The 12968-nt window shown below is 31.8% G+C and overlaps 11 non-coding genes across 11 annotated transcripts; all 11 read left to right on the forward strand.

Annotated features, from left to right (window-relative positions):
- Nucleotides 1-146: 146 nt before the first annotated feature.
- TRNAT-AGU (transfer RNA threonine (anticodon AGU)) lies at nucleotides 147-220 on the forward strand. Its single transcript has one exon. It is a non-coding gene; the product is annotated as a tRNA-Thr (tRNA).
- A 1445-nt stretch (nucleotides 221-1665) lies between these two features.
- On the forward strand, nucleotides 1666-1738 carry TRNAT-CGU (transfer RNA threonine (anticodon CGU)). Its single transcript has one exon. It is a non-coding gene; the product is annotated as a tRNA-Thr (tRNA).
- A 430-nt stretch (nucleotides 1739-2168) lies between these two features.
- On the forward strand, nucleotides 2169-2242 carry TRNAT-AGU (transfer RNA threonine (anticodon AGU)). Its single transcript has one exon. It is a non-coding gene; the product is annotated as a tRNA-Thr (tRNA).
- Nucleotides 2243-4175: 1933 nt separating this feature from the next.
- On the forward strand, nucleotides 4176-4249 carry TRNAT-AGU (transfer RNA threonine (anticodon AGU)). The gene has a single exon. It is a non-coding gene; the product is annotated as a tRNA-Thr (tRNA).
- A 1445-nt stretch (nucleotides 4250-5694) lies between these two features.
- On the forward strand, nucleotides 5695-5767 carry TRNAT-UGU (transfer RNA threonine (anticodon UGU)). Its single transcript has one exon. It is a non-coding gene; the product is annotated as a tRNA-Thr (tRNA).
- A 430-nt stretch (nucleotides 5768-6197) lies between these two features.
- TRNAT-AGU (transfer RNA threonine (anticodon AGU)) lies at nucleotides 6198-6271 on the forward strand. Its single transcript has one exon. It is a non-coding gene; the product is annotated as a tRNA-Thr (tRNA).
- Nucleotides 6272-7716: 1445 nt separating this feature from the next.
- TRNAK-UUU (transfer RNA lysine (anticodon UUU)) lies at nucleotides 7717-7789 on the forward strand. The gene has a single exon. It is a non-coding gene; the product is annotated as a tRNA-Lys (tRNA).
- Nucleotides 7790-8219: 430 nt separating this feature from the next.
- TRNAT-AGU (transfer RNA threonine (anticodon AGU)) lies at nucleotides 8220-8293 on the forward strand. The gene has a single exon. It is a non-coding gene; the product is annotated as a tRNA-Thr (tRNA).
- Nucleotides 8294-9738: 1445 nt separating this feature from the next.
- Nucleotides 9739-9811, forward strand: TRNAT-UGU (transfer RNA threonine (anticodon UGU)). The gene has a single exon. It is a non-coding gene; the product is annotated as a tRNA-Thr (tRNA).
- Nucleotides 9812-10241: 430 nt separating this feature from the next.
- TRNAT-AGU (transfer RNA threonine (anticodon AGU)) lies at nucleotides 10242-10315 on the forward strand. The gene has a single exon. It is a non-coding gene; the product is annotated as a tRNA-Thr (tRNA).
- A 1948-nt stretch (nucleotides 10316-12263) lies between these two features.
- TRNAT-AGU (transfer RNA threonine (anticodon AGU)) lies at nucleotides 12264-12337 on the forward strand. The gene has a single exon. It is a non-coding gene; the product is annotated as a tRNA-Thr (tRNA).
- Nucleotides 12338-12968: the final 631 nt, after the last annotated feature.

Raw genomic sequence — 12968 nt, forward strand, 5'->3', positions numbered from 1 at the left:
TGGAAGTATTTTTAAATAAATTTGGTGTTGTCACCTACAGTGTTTCAGAACAGAGTTGTGTGAACTTAGAAAAGAAAACTAAAAAAACAAAACTGATTTCTATTTCACTCCACTCAGCTAACTATTTCATAGAACTTTGTCATGCAGGTGCTGTGGCTTAGCTGGTTAAAGCGCCTGTCTAGTAAACAGGAGGTCCTGAGTTCAAATTTCAGCAGCACCTTCATATTTTAATTGTTAAATTACAGATCAGTTTCCTGACATGTTCACTTACACAATTTAAAAATGAAAAATCTGAGTCATCTTACTAATAGACAGTTCATCTTAATATTAAACAAAATTCAGAGAATTTTCATGGTAACAGAAGCAATACTTTGAATGTAAAAGGAAGAGTAAATCAAATAGGAAGGTATATATGAACTAAAACCCTAGAGTTGAAGGCAATTGATGTATTCCTCTACAATTATTATGTGTAAACCACACACAAATGTAATCCACTTTTCTAAGTACTTTTTAACTAAAATGTAGGTATTCTTCTTAAGTGGTGGGGAATGCTTTTCTGTTCAACATTTCACCACAGATAAACAAGACTGCACTGAAGGCAGTGAGGACAAGTCATCTCCACAAAGTCAGCTATTCATAGTTTGTAAGATAAGTAGGTGCTGTTGTTTAGTGGTCAAAGCTTCTCTCTCATAAATAGGAAGTCCTGTTTTCAAATTTCAGCAACACTTAAGAATTAGTTTAAACTTTTAAAACTCAATTTCTTCAAGTAAACATTAAATATAGTTTAAAAACAAGAGTAGTGTTCTGTTGACTTTAGAATGCTTGATTTCCAAATGAAATAAACACTTTGTGTTTTGCAGAATTTCAAACCAATACCATAAAAGAATAGGGGAAAAGAGAATGTTAAAGAAAAGGAAAGAGACAACAAAGAAATTGAAAGTTCAATTTAACTAATGCATTTTACTCACAACACATAATTTTATATTCTATAGGTAGGGTAAGTCACTCATTAAGGAAGTATTCTAAAATAAATTTGGTCTTCTCACCCATAGTGTTTGACAACAGAGTTGTATCAACTTAGAAAAGAAAATTGAAAAACGAGATTTCTATTGCACTCCATTCTGTTATCAGATCCAGTAAAGTTTGTGATGCAGGTTCTGTGGCCTAGGTGGTTAAAGTGTCTTTATGGAAAACAGGAGATCCTAACTTCAACTCTTAGCAGCACCTTTCTCTTTTCATAGTTAAATAACAGATTATTTTCATTAGATGAACCTTTGATATAATTTAAAAATGAAAAATTTGAATCAGCTTACTATTGAACAATTCATCTTGATACTAAATAAAATTCAGAGTATTTTCAAGATGACAGAAGCTAGACTGTGAATGTAAAATGAAGGGTATATCAAAGAGGAAGATAAATAGGAAATCAAACCATGGAGTTGAAGAGGAAAAGTGATGCAATCCTCTACAATAATAACTTGTGAAACACTCAAAAATGTAATCTACTTTTATGAGTACCTTTTAACAAAGACTTAGGTATTCTTCTTAAGTGATGGGGAATTCTTTTATGTCTAACGTAATAACACAGAAAAAGAAGACTCCACAGAAGTCATTGAAAACCAATAATGCAACTAAGTAAATTATTCAATCGCCTTAGAACAAAGAGGTGCTGTGGCTTAGTGGTTAAAGCGCCTGTCTCGTAAACAGGAAATACTGAGTTCAAATCTCAGCAGTACCTCAAATTTGCTCCAAACTTATAGAATTTAATTTCTTCAAGAAAATGTTAAATACAGTTTAAAAACAAGAGTAGACTCCTATTCACTTTAGAATGCTTCGTCTCATAATGAAATAAGCACTTGGTATTTTGCAGAATTTCAAAGCAATACCATGCATGAATAAGGGAAATGAGAATCACAACGACCAGGAAAGAGATGAAAATTCAATTTAGAGTTGAATTTAACTAATGCATTTCACTCACAAGACATAATTCAATATATTAGAAGAACGGTAAGCCACCTCTTATGGAAGTATTTTTAAATAAATTTGGTGTTCTCACCTACAGTGTTCCAGAACCGAGTTGTGTGAACTTAGAAAAGAAAATTGAAAAAACAAAACTGATTTCTATTTCACTCCATTCAGCTAACTATTTCAATAAACTTTGTCACGCAGGTGCTGGGGCTTAGCTGGTTAAAGTGCCTGTCTAGTAAACAGGAGATCCCGAGTTCAAATCTCAGCAGCACCTTCATATTTTAATTGTTAAATTACAGATCAGTTTCCTGAGATGCTTTTCTAACACCATTGAAAAATTAAAAATCTGAGTCATCTTAATATTAAATAAAATTCAGAGAATTTTCATGGTAACAGAAGCAATACTTTGAATGTACAATGAAGAGTAAATCAAATAGGAAGGTATATATGAACTAAAACCCTAGAGTTGAAGACAATTGATGTATTCCTCTACAATTATTATGTATAAACCACTCAAAAATGTAATCCACTTTTCTAAGTACTTGTTAACTAAAATGTAGGTATTTATCTTAAGTGGTGGGGAATGCTTTTCTGTTCAACATTTTACCACAGATAAACAAGCCTGTACTGAAGACAGTGAGGACAAGTCATCTCCACAAAGTCAGCTATTCATAGTTTGCAAGATAAGTAGGTGCTGTTGTTTAGTGGTCAAAGCTTCTCTCTCATAAATAGGAAGTCCTGTTTTCAAATTTCAGCAACACTTTAGAATTAGTTCAAACTTTTAAAACTCAATTTCTTCAAGTACACATTAAATATAGTTTAAAAACAAGAGTAGTGTTCTTTTGACTTTAGAATGCTTGATCTCCAAATGAAATAAACACTTTGTGTTTTGCAGAATTTCAAAGCAATACCATAAAAGAATAGGGGAAAAGAGAATGTAAAAGAAAAGGAAAGAGATGACAAACAAATTGAAAGTTCAATTTAACTAATGCATTTTACTCACAACACATAATTTTATATTCTATAGGTAGGGTAAGTCACTCATTAAGGAAGTATTCTAAAATAAATTTGGTCTTCTAACCTATAGTGTTTGACAACAGAGTTGTATCAACTTAGAAAAGAAAATTGAAAAACAAGATTTCTATTGCACTCCATTCTGTTATCAGATCCAGTAAAGTTTGACATGCAGGTTCTGTGGCCTAGGTGGTTAAAGTGTCTTTATGGAAAACAGGAGATCCTAACTTCAACTCGTAGCAGCACCTTTCTCTTTTTTTTATAGTTAAATAACAGATTATTTTCATTAGATGAACCTTTGATATAATTTCAAAATGAAAAATTATAATTAGCTTACTATTGAATAATTCATCTTAATACTAAATACAATTCTGAGTATTTTCAAGATGACAGAAGCTAGACTGTGAATGTAAAATGAAGGGTATATCAAAGAGGAAGATAAATAGGAAATAAAACCATGGAGTTGAAGAGGAAAAGTGATGCAATCCTCTACAATAATAATTTGTGAAACACTCAAAAATGTAATCTACTTTTATGAGTACTTTTTAACAAAGACTTAGGTATTCTTCTTAAGTGATGGGGAATTCTTTTATGTCTAACGTAATAACACAGATAAAGAAAACTGCACAGAAGGCATTGAGAACCAATAATGGCAACTAAGTGAATTATTTAATTGCTGTAGGTCAAAGAGGTGGTGTGGCTTAGTGGTTAAAATCCATGTCTCTTAAACAGGAAATCCTGAGTTCAAATCTCAGCAGTACCTCAAATTTGCTCCAAACTTATAGAATTTAATTTCTTCAAGAAAATGTTAAATACAGTTTAAAAACAAGAGTAGACTCCTATTCACTTTTGAATGCTTCATCTCATAATGAAATAAGCACTTGGTATTTTTCAGAATTTCAAAGCAATACCATGCATGAATAAGGGAAATGAGAATTACAACGACCAGGAAAGAGATGAAAATTCAATTTAGAGTTGAATTTAACTAATGCATTTCACTCACAAGACATAATTCAATATATTAGAAGAACGGTAAGCCACCTCTTATGGAAGTATTTTTAAATAAATTTGGTGTTCTCACCTACAGTGTTTCAGAACAGAGTTGTGTGAACTTAGAAAAGAAAACTAAAAAAACAAAACTGATTTCTATTTCACTCCATTCAGCTAACTATTTCATAGAACTTTGTCGTGCAGGTGCTGTGGCTTAGCTGGTTAAAGCGCCTGTCTAGTAAATAGGAGATCCTGAGTTCAAATCTCAGCAGCACCTTCATACTTTAATTGTTAAATTACAGATCAGTTTCCTGACATGTTCTCTTACACAATTTAAAAATGAAAAATCTGAGTCATCTTACTAATAGACAGTTCATCTTAATATTAAACAAAATTCAGAGAATTTTCATGGTAACAGAAGCAATACTTTGAATGTAAAAGGAAGAGTAAATCAAATAGGAAGGTATATAGGAACTAAAACCCTAGAGTTGAAGGCAATTGATGTATTCCTCTACAATTATTATGTGTAAACCACACAAAAATGTAATCCACTTTTCTAAGTACTTTTTAACTAAAATGTAGGTATTCTTCTTAAGTGGTGGGGAATGCTTTTCTGTTCAACATTTCACCACAGATAAACAAGACTGCACTGAAGGCAGTGAGGACAAGTCATCTCCACAAAGTCAGCTATTCATAGTTTGTAAGATAAGTAGGTGCTGTTGTTTAGTGGTCAAAGCTTCTCTCTCATAAATAGGAAGTCCTGTTTTCAAATTTCAGCAACACTTTAGAATTAGTTCAAACTTTTAAAACTCAATTTCTTCAAGTAAACATTAAATATAGTTTAAAAACAAGAGTAGTGTTCTGTTGACTTTAGAATGCTTGATCTCCAAATGAAATAAACACTTTGTGTTTTGCAGAATTTCAAACCAATATCATAAAAGAATAGGGGAAAAGAGAATGTTAAAGAAAAGGAAAGAGACAACAAACAAATTGAAAGTTCAATTTAACTAATGCATTTTACTCACAACACATAATTTTAAATTCTATAGCTAGGGTAAGTCACCCATTAAGGAAGTATTCTAAAATAAATTTGGTCTTCTCACCCATAGTGTTTGACAACAGAGTTGTATCAACTTAGAAAAGAAAATTGAAAAACGAGATTTCTATTGCACTCCATTCTGTTATCAGATCCAGTAAAGTTTGTGATGCAGGTTCTGTGGCCTAGGTGGTTAAAGTGTCTTTATGGAAAACAGGAGATCATAACTTCAACTCTTAGCAGCACCTTTCTCTTTTCATAGTTAAATAACAGATTATTTTCATTAGATGAACCTTTGATATAATTTAAAAATGAAAAATTTGAATCAGCTTACTATTGAACAATTCATCTTGATACTAAATAAAATTCAGAGTATTTTCAAGATGACAGAAGCTAGACTGTGAATGTAAAATGAAGGGTATATCAAAGAGGAAGATAAATAGGAAATCAAACCATGGAGTTGAAGAGGAAAAGTGATGCAATCCTCTACAATAATAATTTGTGAAACACTCAAAAATGTAATCTACTTTTATGAGTACATTTTAACAAAGACTTAGGTATTCTTCTTAAGTGATGGGGAATTATTTTATGTCTAAAGTAATAACACAGAAAAAGAAGACTCCACAGAAGGCATTGAGAACCAATAATGCAACTAAGTGAATTATTCAATCATCTTAGGACAAAGAGGTTCTGTGGCTTAGTGGTTAAAGCGCCTGTCTTGTAAACAGGAAATCCTGAGTTCAAATCTCAGCAGTACCTCAAATTTGGTCCAAACTTATAGAATTTAATTTCTTCAAGAAAATGTTAAATACAGTTTAAAAACAAGAGTAGACTCCTATTCACTTTAGAATGCTTCATCTCATAATGAAATAAGCACTCTGTATTTTGCAGAATTTCAAAGCAATACCATGCATGAATAAGGGAAATGAGAATCACAACGACCAGGAAAGAGATGAAAATTCAATTTAGAGTTGAATTTAACTAATGCATTTCACTCACAAGACATAATTCAATATATTAGAAGAACGGTAAGCCACCTCTTATGGAAGTATTTTTAAATAAATTTGGTGTTCTCACCTACAGTGTTCCAGAACCGAGTTGTGTGAACTTAGAAAAGAAAATTAAAAAAACAAAACTGATTTTTATTTCACTCCATTCAGCTAACTATTTCGATAAACTTTGTCACACAGGTGCTGTGGCTTAGCTGGTTAAAGCGCCTGTCTAGTAAACAGGAGATCCTGAGTTCAAATCTCAGCAGCACCTTCATATTTTAATTGTTAAATTACAGATCAGTTTCCTGACATGTTCTCTAACACAATTTAAAAATGAAAAATCTGAGTCATCTTACTAATAGACAGTTCATCTTAATATTAAACAAAATTCAGAGAATTTTCATGGTAACAGAAGCAATACTTTGTAAAAGGAAGAGTAAATCAAATAGGAAGGTATATAAGAACTAAAACCCTAGAGTTGAAGGCAATTGATGTATTCCTCTACAATTATTATGTGTAAACCACACAAAAATGTAATCCACTTTTCTAAGTACTTTTTAACTAAAATGTAGGTATTCTTCTTAAGTGGTGGGGAATGCTTTTCTGTTCAACATTTCACCACAGATAAACAAGACTGCACTGAAGGCAGTGAGGACAAGTCATCTCCACAAAGTCAGCTATTCATAGTTTCTAAGATAAGTAGGTGCTGTTGTTTAGTGGTCAAAGCTTCTCTCTCATAAATAGGAAGTCCTGTTTTCAAATTTCAGCAACACTTTAGAATTAGTTCAAACTTTTAAAACTCAATTTCTTCAAGTACACATTAAATATAGTTTAAAAACAAGAGTAGTGTTCTTTTGACTTTAGAATGCTTGATCTCCAAATGAAATAAACACTTTGTGTTTTGCAGAATTTCAAAGCAATACCATAAAAGAATAGGGGAAAAGAGAATGTTAAAGAAAAGGAAAGAGACGACAAACAAATTGAAAGTTCAATTTAACTAATGCATTTTACTCACAACACATAATTTTATATTCTATAGGTAGGGTAAGTCACTCATTAAGGAAGTATTCTAAAATAAATTTGGTCTTCTAACCTATAGTGTTTGACAACAGAGTTGTATCAACTTAGAAAAGAAAATTGAAAAACAAGATTTCTATTGCACTCCATTCTGTTATCAGATCCAGTAAAGTTTGACATGCAGGTTCTGTGGCCTAGCTGGTTAAAGTGTCTTTATGGAAAACAGGAGATCCTAACTTCAACTCTTAGCAGCACCTTTCTCTTTTTTTTATAGTTAAATAACAGATTATTTTCATTAGATGAACCTTTGATATAATTTCAAAATGAAAAATTAGAATTAGCTTACTATTGAATAATTCATCTTAATACTAAATAAAATTCTGAGTATTTTCAAGATGACAGAAGCTAGACTGTGAATGTAAAATGAAGGGTATATCAAAGAGGAAGATAAATAGGAAATAAAACCATGGAGTTGAAGAGGAAAAGTGATGCAATCCTCTACAATAATAATTTGTGAAACACTCAAAAATGTAATCTACTTTTATGAGTACTTTTTAACAAAGACTTAGGTATTCTTCTTAAGTGATGGGGAATTCTTTTATGTCTAACGTAATAACACAGATAAAGAAGACTGCACAGAAGGCATTGAGAACCAATAATGGCAACTAAGTGAATTATTTAATTGCCGTAGGTCAAAGAGGTGCTGTGGCTTAGTGGTTAAAGTCCCTGTCTTTTAAACAGGAAATCCTGAGTTCAAATCTCAGCAGTACCTCAAATTTGCTCCAAACTTATAGAATTTAATTTCTTCAAGAAAATGTTAAATACAGTTTAAAAACAAGAGTAGACTCCTATTCACTTTAGAATGCTTCATCTCATAATGAAATAAGCACTTGGTATTTTTCAGAATTTCAAAGCAATACCATGCATGAATAAGGGAAATGAGAATTACAACGACCAGGAAAGAGATGAAAATTCAATTTAGAGTTGAATTTAACGAATGCATTTCACTCACAAGACATAATTCAATATATTAGAAGAACGGTAAGCCACCTCTTATGGAAGTATTTTTAAATAAATTTGGTGTTCTCACCTACAGTGTTTCAGAACCGAGTTGTGTGAACTTAGAAAAGAAAATTAAAAAAAGAAAACTGATTTCTATTTCACTCCATTCAGCTAACTATTTCATAGAACTTTGTCATGCAGGTGCTGTGGCTTAGCTGGTTAAAGCGCCTGTCTAGTAAATAGGAGATCCAGAGTTCAAATCTCAGCAGCACCTTCGTACTTTAATTGTTAAATTACAGATCAGTTTCCTGACATGTTCTCTTACACAATTTAAAAATGAAAAATCTGAGTCATCTTACTAATAGACAGTTCATCTTAATATTAAACAAAATTCAGAGAATTTTCATGGTAACAGAAGCAATACTTTGAATGTAAAAGGAAGAGTAAATCAAATAGGAAGGTATATAGGAACTAAAACCCTAGAGTTGAAGGCAATTGATGTATTCCTCTACAATTATTATGTGTAAACCACACAAAAATGTAATCCACTTTTCTAAGTACTTTTTAACTAAAATGTAGGTATTCTTCTTAAGTGGTGGGGAATGCTTTTCTGTTCAACATTTCACCACAGATAAACAAGACTGCACTGAAGGCAGTGAGGACAAGTCATCTCCACAAAGTCAGCTATTCATAGTTTGTAAGATAAGTAGGTGCTGTTGTTTAGTGGTCAAAGCTTCTCTCTCATAAATAGGAAGTCCTGTTTTCAAATTTCAGCAACACTTTAGAATTAGTTCAAACTTTTAAAACTCAATTTCTTCAAGTAAACATTAAATATAGTTTAAAAACAAGAGTAGTGTTCTGTTGACTTTAGAATGCTTGATCTCCAAATGAAATAAACACTTTGTGTTTTGCAGAATTTCAAACCAATATCATAAAAGAATAGGGGAAAAGAGAATGTTAAAGAAAAGGAAAGAGACAACAAACAAATTGAAAGTTCAATTTAACTAATGCATTTTACTCACAACACATAATTTTATATTCTATAGCTAGGGTAAGTCACTCATTAAGGAAGTATTCTAAAATAAATTTGGTCTTCTCACCCATAGTGTTTGACAACAGAGTTGTATCAACTTAGAAAAGAAAATTGAAAAACGAGATTTCTATTGCACTCCATTCTGTTATCAGATCCAGTAAAGTTTGTGATGCAGGTTCTGTGGCCTAGGTGGTTAAAGTGTCTTTATGGAAAACAGGAGATCATAACTTCAACTCTTAGCAGCACCTTTCTCTTTTCATAGTTAAATAACAGATTATTTTCATTAGATGAACCTTTGATATAATTTAAAAATGAAAAATTTGAATCAGCTTACTATTGAACAATTCATCTTGATACCAAATAAAATTCAGAGTATTTTCAAGATGACAGAAGCTAGACTGTGAATGTAAAATGAAGGGTATATCAAAGAGGAAGATAAATAGGAAATCAAACCATGGAGTTGAAGAGGAAAAGTGATGCAATCCTCTACAATAATAATTTGTGAAACACTCAGAAATGTAATCTACTTTTATGAGTACATTTTAACAAAGACTTAGGTATTCTTCTTAAGTGATGGGGAATTATTTTATGTCTAAAGTAATAACACAGAAAAAGAAGGCTCCACAGAAGGCATTGAGAACCAATAATGCAACTAAGTGAATTATTCAATCACCTTAGGACAAAGAGGTGCTGTGGCTTAGTGGTTAAAGCGCCTGTCTTGTAAACAGGAAATCCTGAGTTCAAATCTCAGCAGTACCTCAAATTTGGTCCAAACTTATAGAATTTAATTTCTTCAAGAAAATGTTAAATACAGTTTAAAAACAAGAGTAGACTCCTATTCACTTTAGAATGCTTCATCTCATAATGAAATAAGCACTTGGTATTTTGCAGAATTTCAAAGCAATACCATGCATGAATAAGGGAAATGAGAATCACAACGACCAGGAAAGAGATGAAAATTCAATTTAGAGTTGAATTTAACTAATGCATTTCACTCACAAGACATAATTCAATATATTAGAAGAACGGTAAGCCACCTCTTATGGAAGTATTTTTTAATAAATTTGGTGTTCTCACCTACAGTGTTCCAGAACCGAGTTGTGTGAACTTAGAAAAGAAAATTAAAAAAACAAAACTGATTTCTATTTCACTCCATTCAGCTAACTATTTCAATAAACTTTGTCACACAGGTGCTGTGGCTTTGCTGGTTAAAGCGCCTGTCTAGTAAACAGGAGATCCTGAGTTCAAATCTCAGCAGCACCTTCATATTTTAATTGTTAAATTACAGATCAGTTTCCTGACATGTTCTCTAACACAATTTAAAAATGAAAAATCTGAGTCATCTTACTAATAGACAGTTCATCTTAATATTAAACAAAATTCAGAGAATTTTCATGGTAACAGAAGCAATACTTTGAATGTAAAAGGAATAGTAAATCAAATAGGAAGGTATATATGAACTAAAACCCTAGAGTTGAAGGCAATTGATGTATTCCTCTACAATTATTATGTGTAAACCACTCAAAAATGTAATCCACTTTTCCAAGTACTTTTTAACTAAAATGTAGGTATTCTTCTTAAGTGGTGGGGAATGCTTTTCTGTTCAACATTTCACCACAGATAAACAAGACTGCACTGAAGGCAGTGAGGACAAGTCATCTCCACAAAGTCAGCTATTCATATTTTGTAAGATAAGTAGGTGCTGTTGTTTAGTGGTCAAAGCTTCTCTCTCATAAATAGGAAGTCCTGTTTTCAAATTTCAGCAACACTTTAGAATTAGTTCAAACTTTTAAAACTCAATTTCTTCAAGTAAACATTAAATATAGTTTAAAAACAAGAGTAGTGTTCTGTTGACTTTAGAATGCTTGATCACCAAATGAAATAAACACTTTGTGTTTTGCAGAATTTCAAAGCAATACCATAAATGAATAGGGGAAAAGAGAATGTTAAAGAAAAGGAAAGAGACGACAAACAAATTGAAAGTTCAATTTAACTAATGCATTTTACTCACAACACATAATTCAATATTCTATAGGTAGGGTAAGTCACTCATTAAGGAAGTATTTTAAAATAAATGAGGTCTTCTCACCTATAGTGTTTGACAACAGAGTTGTATCAACTTAGAAAAGAAAATTGAAAAACGAGATTTCTATTGCACTCCATTCTGTTATCAGATCCAGTAAAGTTTGTCATGCAGGTTCTGTGGCCTAGGTGGTTAAAGTGTCTTTATGGAAAACAGGAGATCCTAACTTCAACTCTTAGCAGCACCTTTCTCTTTTCATAGTTAAATAACAGATTATTTTCATTAGATGAACCTTTGATATAATTTCAAAATGAAAAATTAGAATTAGCTTACTATTGAACAATTCATCTTAATACTAAATAAAATTCAGAGTATTTTCAAGATGACAGAAGCTAGACTGTGAATGTAAAATGAAGGGTATATCAAAGAGGAAGATAAATAGGAAATAAAACCATGGAGTTGAAGAGGAAAAGTGATGCAATCCTCTACAATAATAATTTGTGAAACACTCAAAAATGTAATCTACTTTTATGAGTACTTTTTAACAAAGACTTAGGTATTCTTCTTAAGTGATGGGGAATTCTTTTATGTCTAACGTAATAACACAGATAAAGAAGACTGCACAGAAGGCATTGAGAACCAATAATAGCAACTAAGTGAATTATTCAATTGCCGTAGGGCAAAGAGGTGCTGTGGCTTAGTGGTTAAAGCGCCTGTCTCGTAAACAAGAAATCCTGATTTCAAATCTCAGCAGTACCTCAAATTTGCTCCAAACTTATAGAATTTAATTTCTTCAAGAAAATGTTAAATACAGTTTAAAAACAAGAGTAGACTCCTATTCACTTTAGAATGCTTCATCTCATAATGAAATAAGCACTTGGTATTTGCAGAATTTCAAAGCAATACAATGCATGAATAAGGGAAATGAGAATTACAACGACCAGGAAAGAGATGAAAATTCAATTTAGAGTTGAATTTAACTAATGCATTTCACTCACAAGACATAATTCAATATTCTAGAAGAACGGTAAGCCACCTCTTATGGAAGTATTTTTAAATAAATTTGGTGTTCTCACCTACAGTGTTTCAGAACAGAGTTGTGTGAACTTAGAAAAGAAAACTAAAAAAACAAAACTGATTTCTATTTCACTCCATTCAGCTAACTATTTCATAGAACTTTGTCATGCAGGTGCTGTGGCTTAGCTGGTTAAAGTGCCTGTCTAGTAAACAGGAGATCCTGAGTTGAAATCTCAGCAGCACCTTCATATTTTATTTGTTAAATTACAGATCAGTTTCCTGACATGTTCACTTACACAATTTAAAAATGAAAAATCTGAGTCATCTTACTAATAGACAGTTCATCTTAATATTAAACAAAATTCAGAGAATTTTCATGGTAACAGAAGCAATACTTTGAATGTAAAAGGAAGAGTAAATCAAATAGGAAGGTATATATGAACTAAAACCCTAGAGTTGAAGGCAATTGATGTATTCCTCTACAATTATTATGTGTAAACCACACAAAAATGTAATCCACTTTTCTAAGTACTTTTTAACTAAAATGTAGGTATTCTTCTTAAGTGGTGGGGAATGCTTTTCTGTTCAACATTTCACCACAGATAAACAAGACTGCACTGAAGGCAGTGAGGACAAGTCATCTCCACAAAGTCAGCTATTCATAGTTTGTAAGATAAGTAGGTGCCGTTGTTTAGTGGTCAAAGCTTCTCTCTCATAAATAGGAAGTCCTGTTTTCAAATTTCAGCAACACTTTAGAATTAGTTCAAACTTTTAAAACTCAATTTCTTCAAGTACACATTAAATATAGTTTAAAAACAAGAGTAGTGTTCTTTTGACTTTAGAATGCTTGATCTCCAAATGAAATAAACACTTTGT

This window comes from Pleurodeles waltl, chromosome 12 (assembly GCF_031143425.1).
Source record: "Pleurodeles waltl isolate 20211129_DDA chromosome 12, aPleWal1.hap1.20221129, whole genome shotgun sequence".
NCBI lineage: Eukaryota > Metazoa > Chordata > Amphibia > Caudata > Salamandridae > Pleurodeles > Pleurodeles waltl.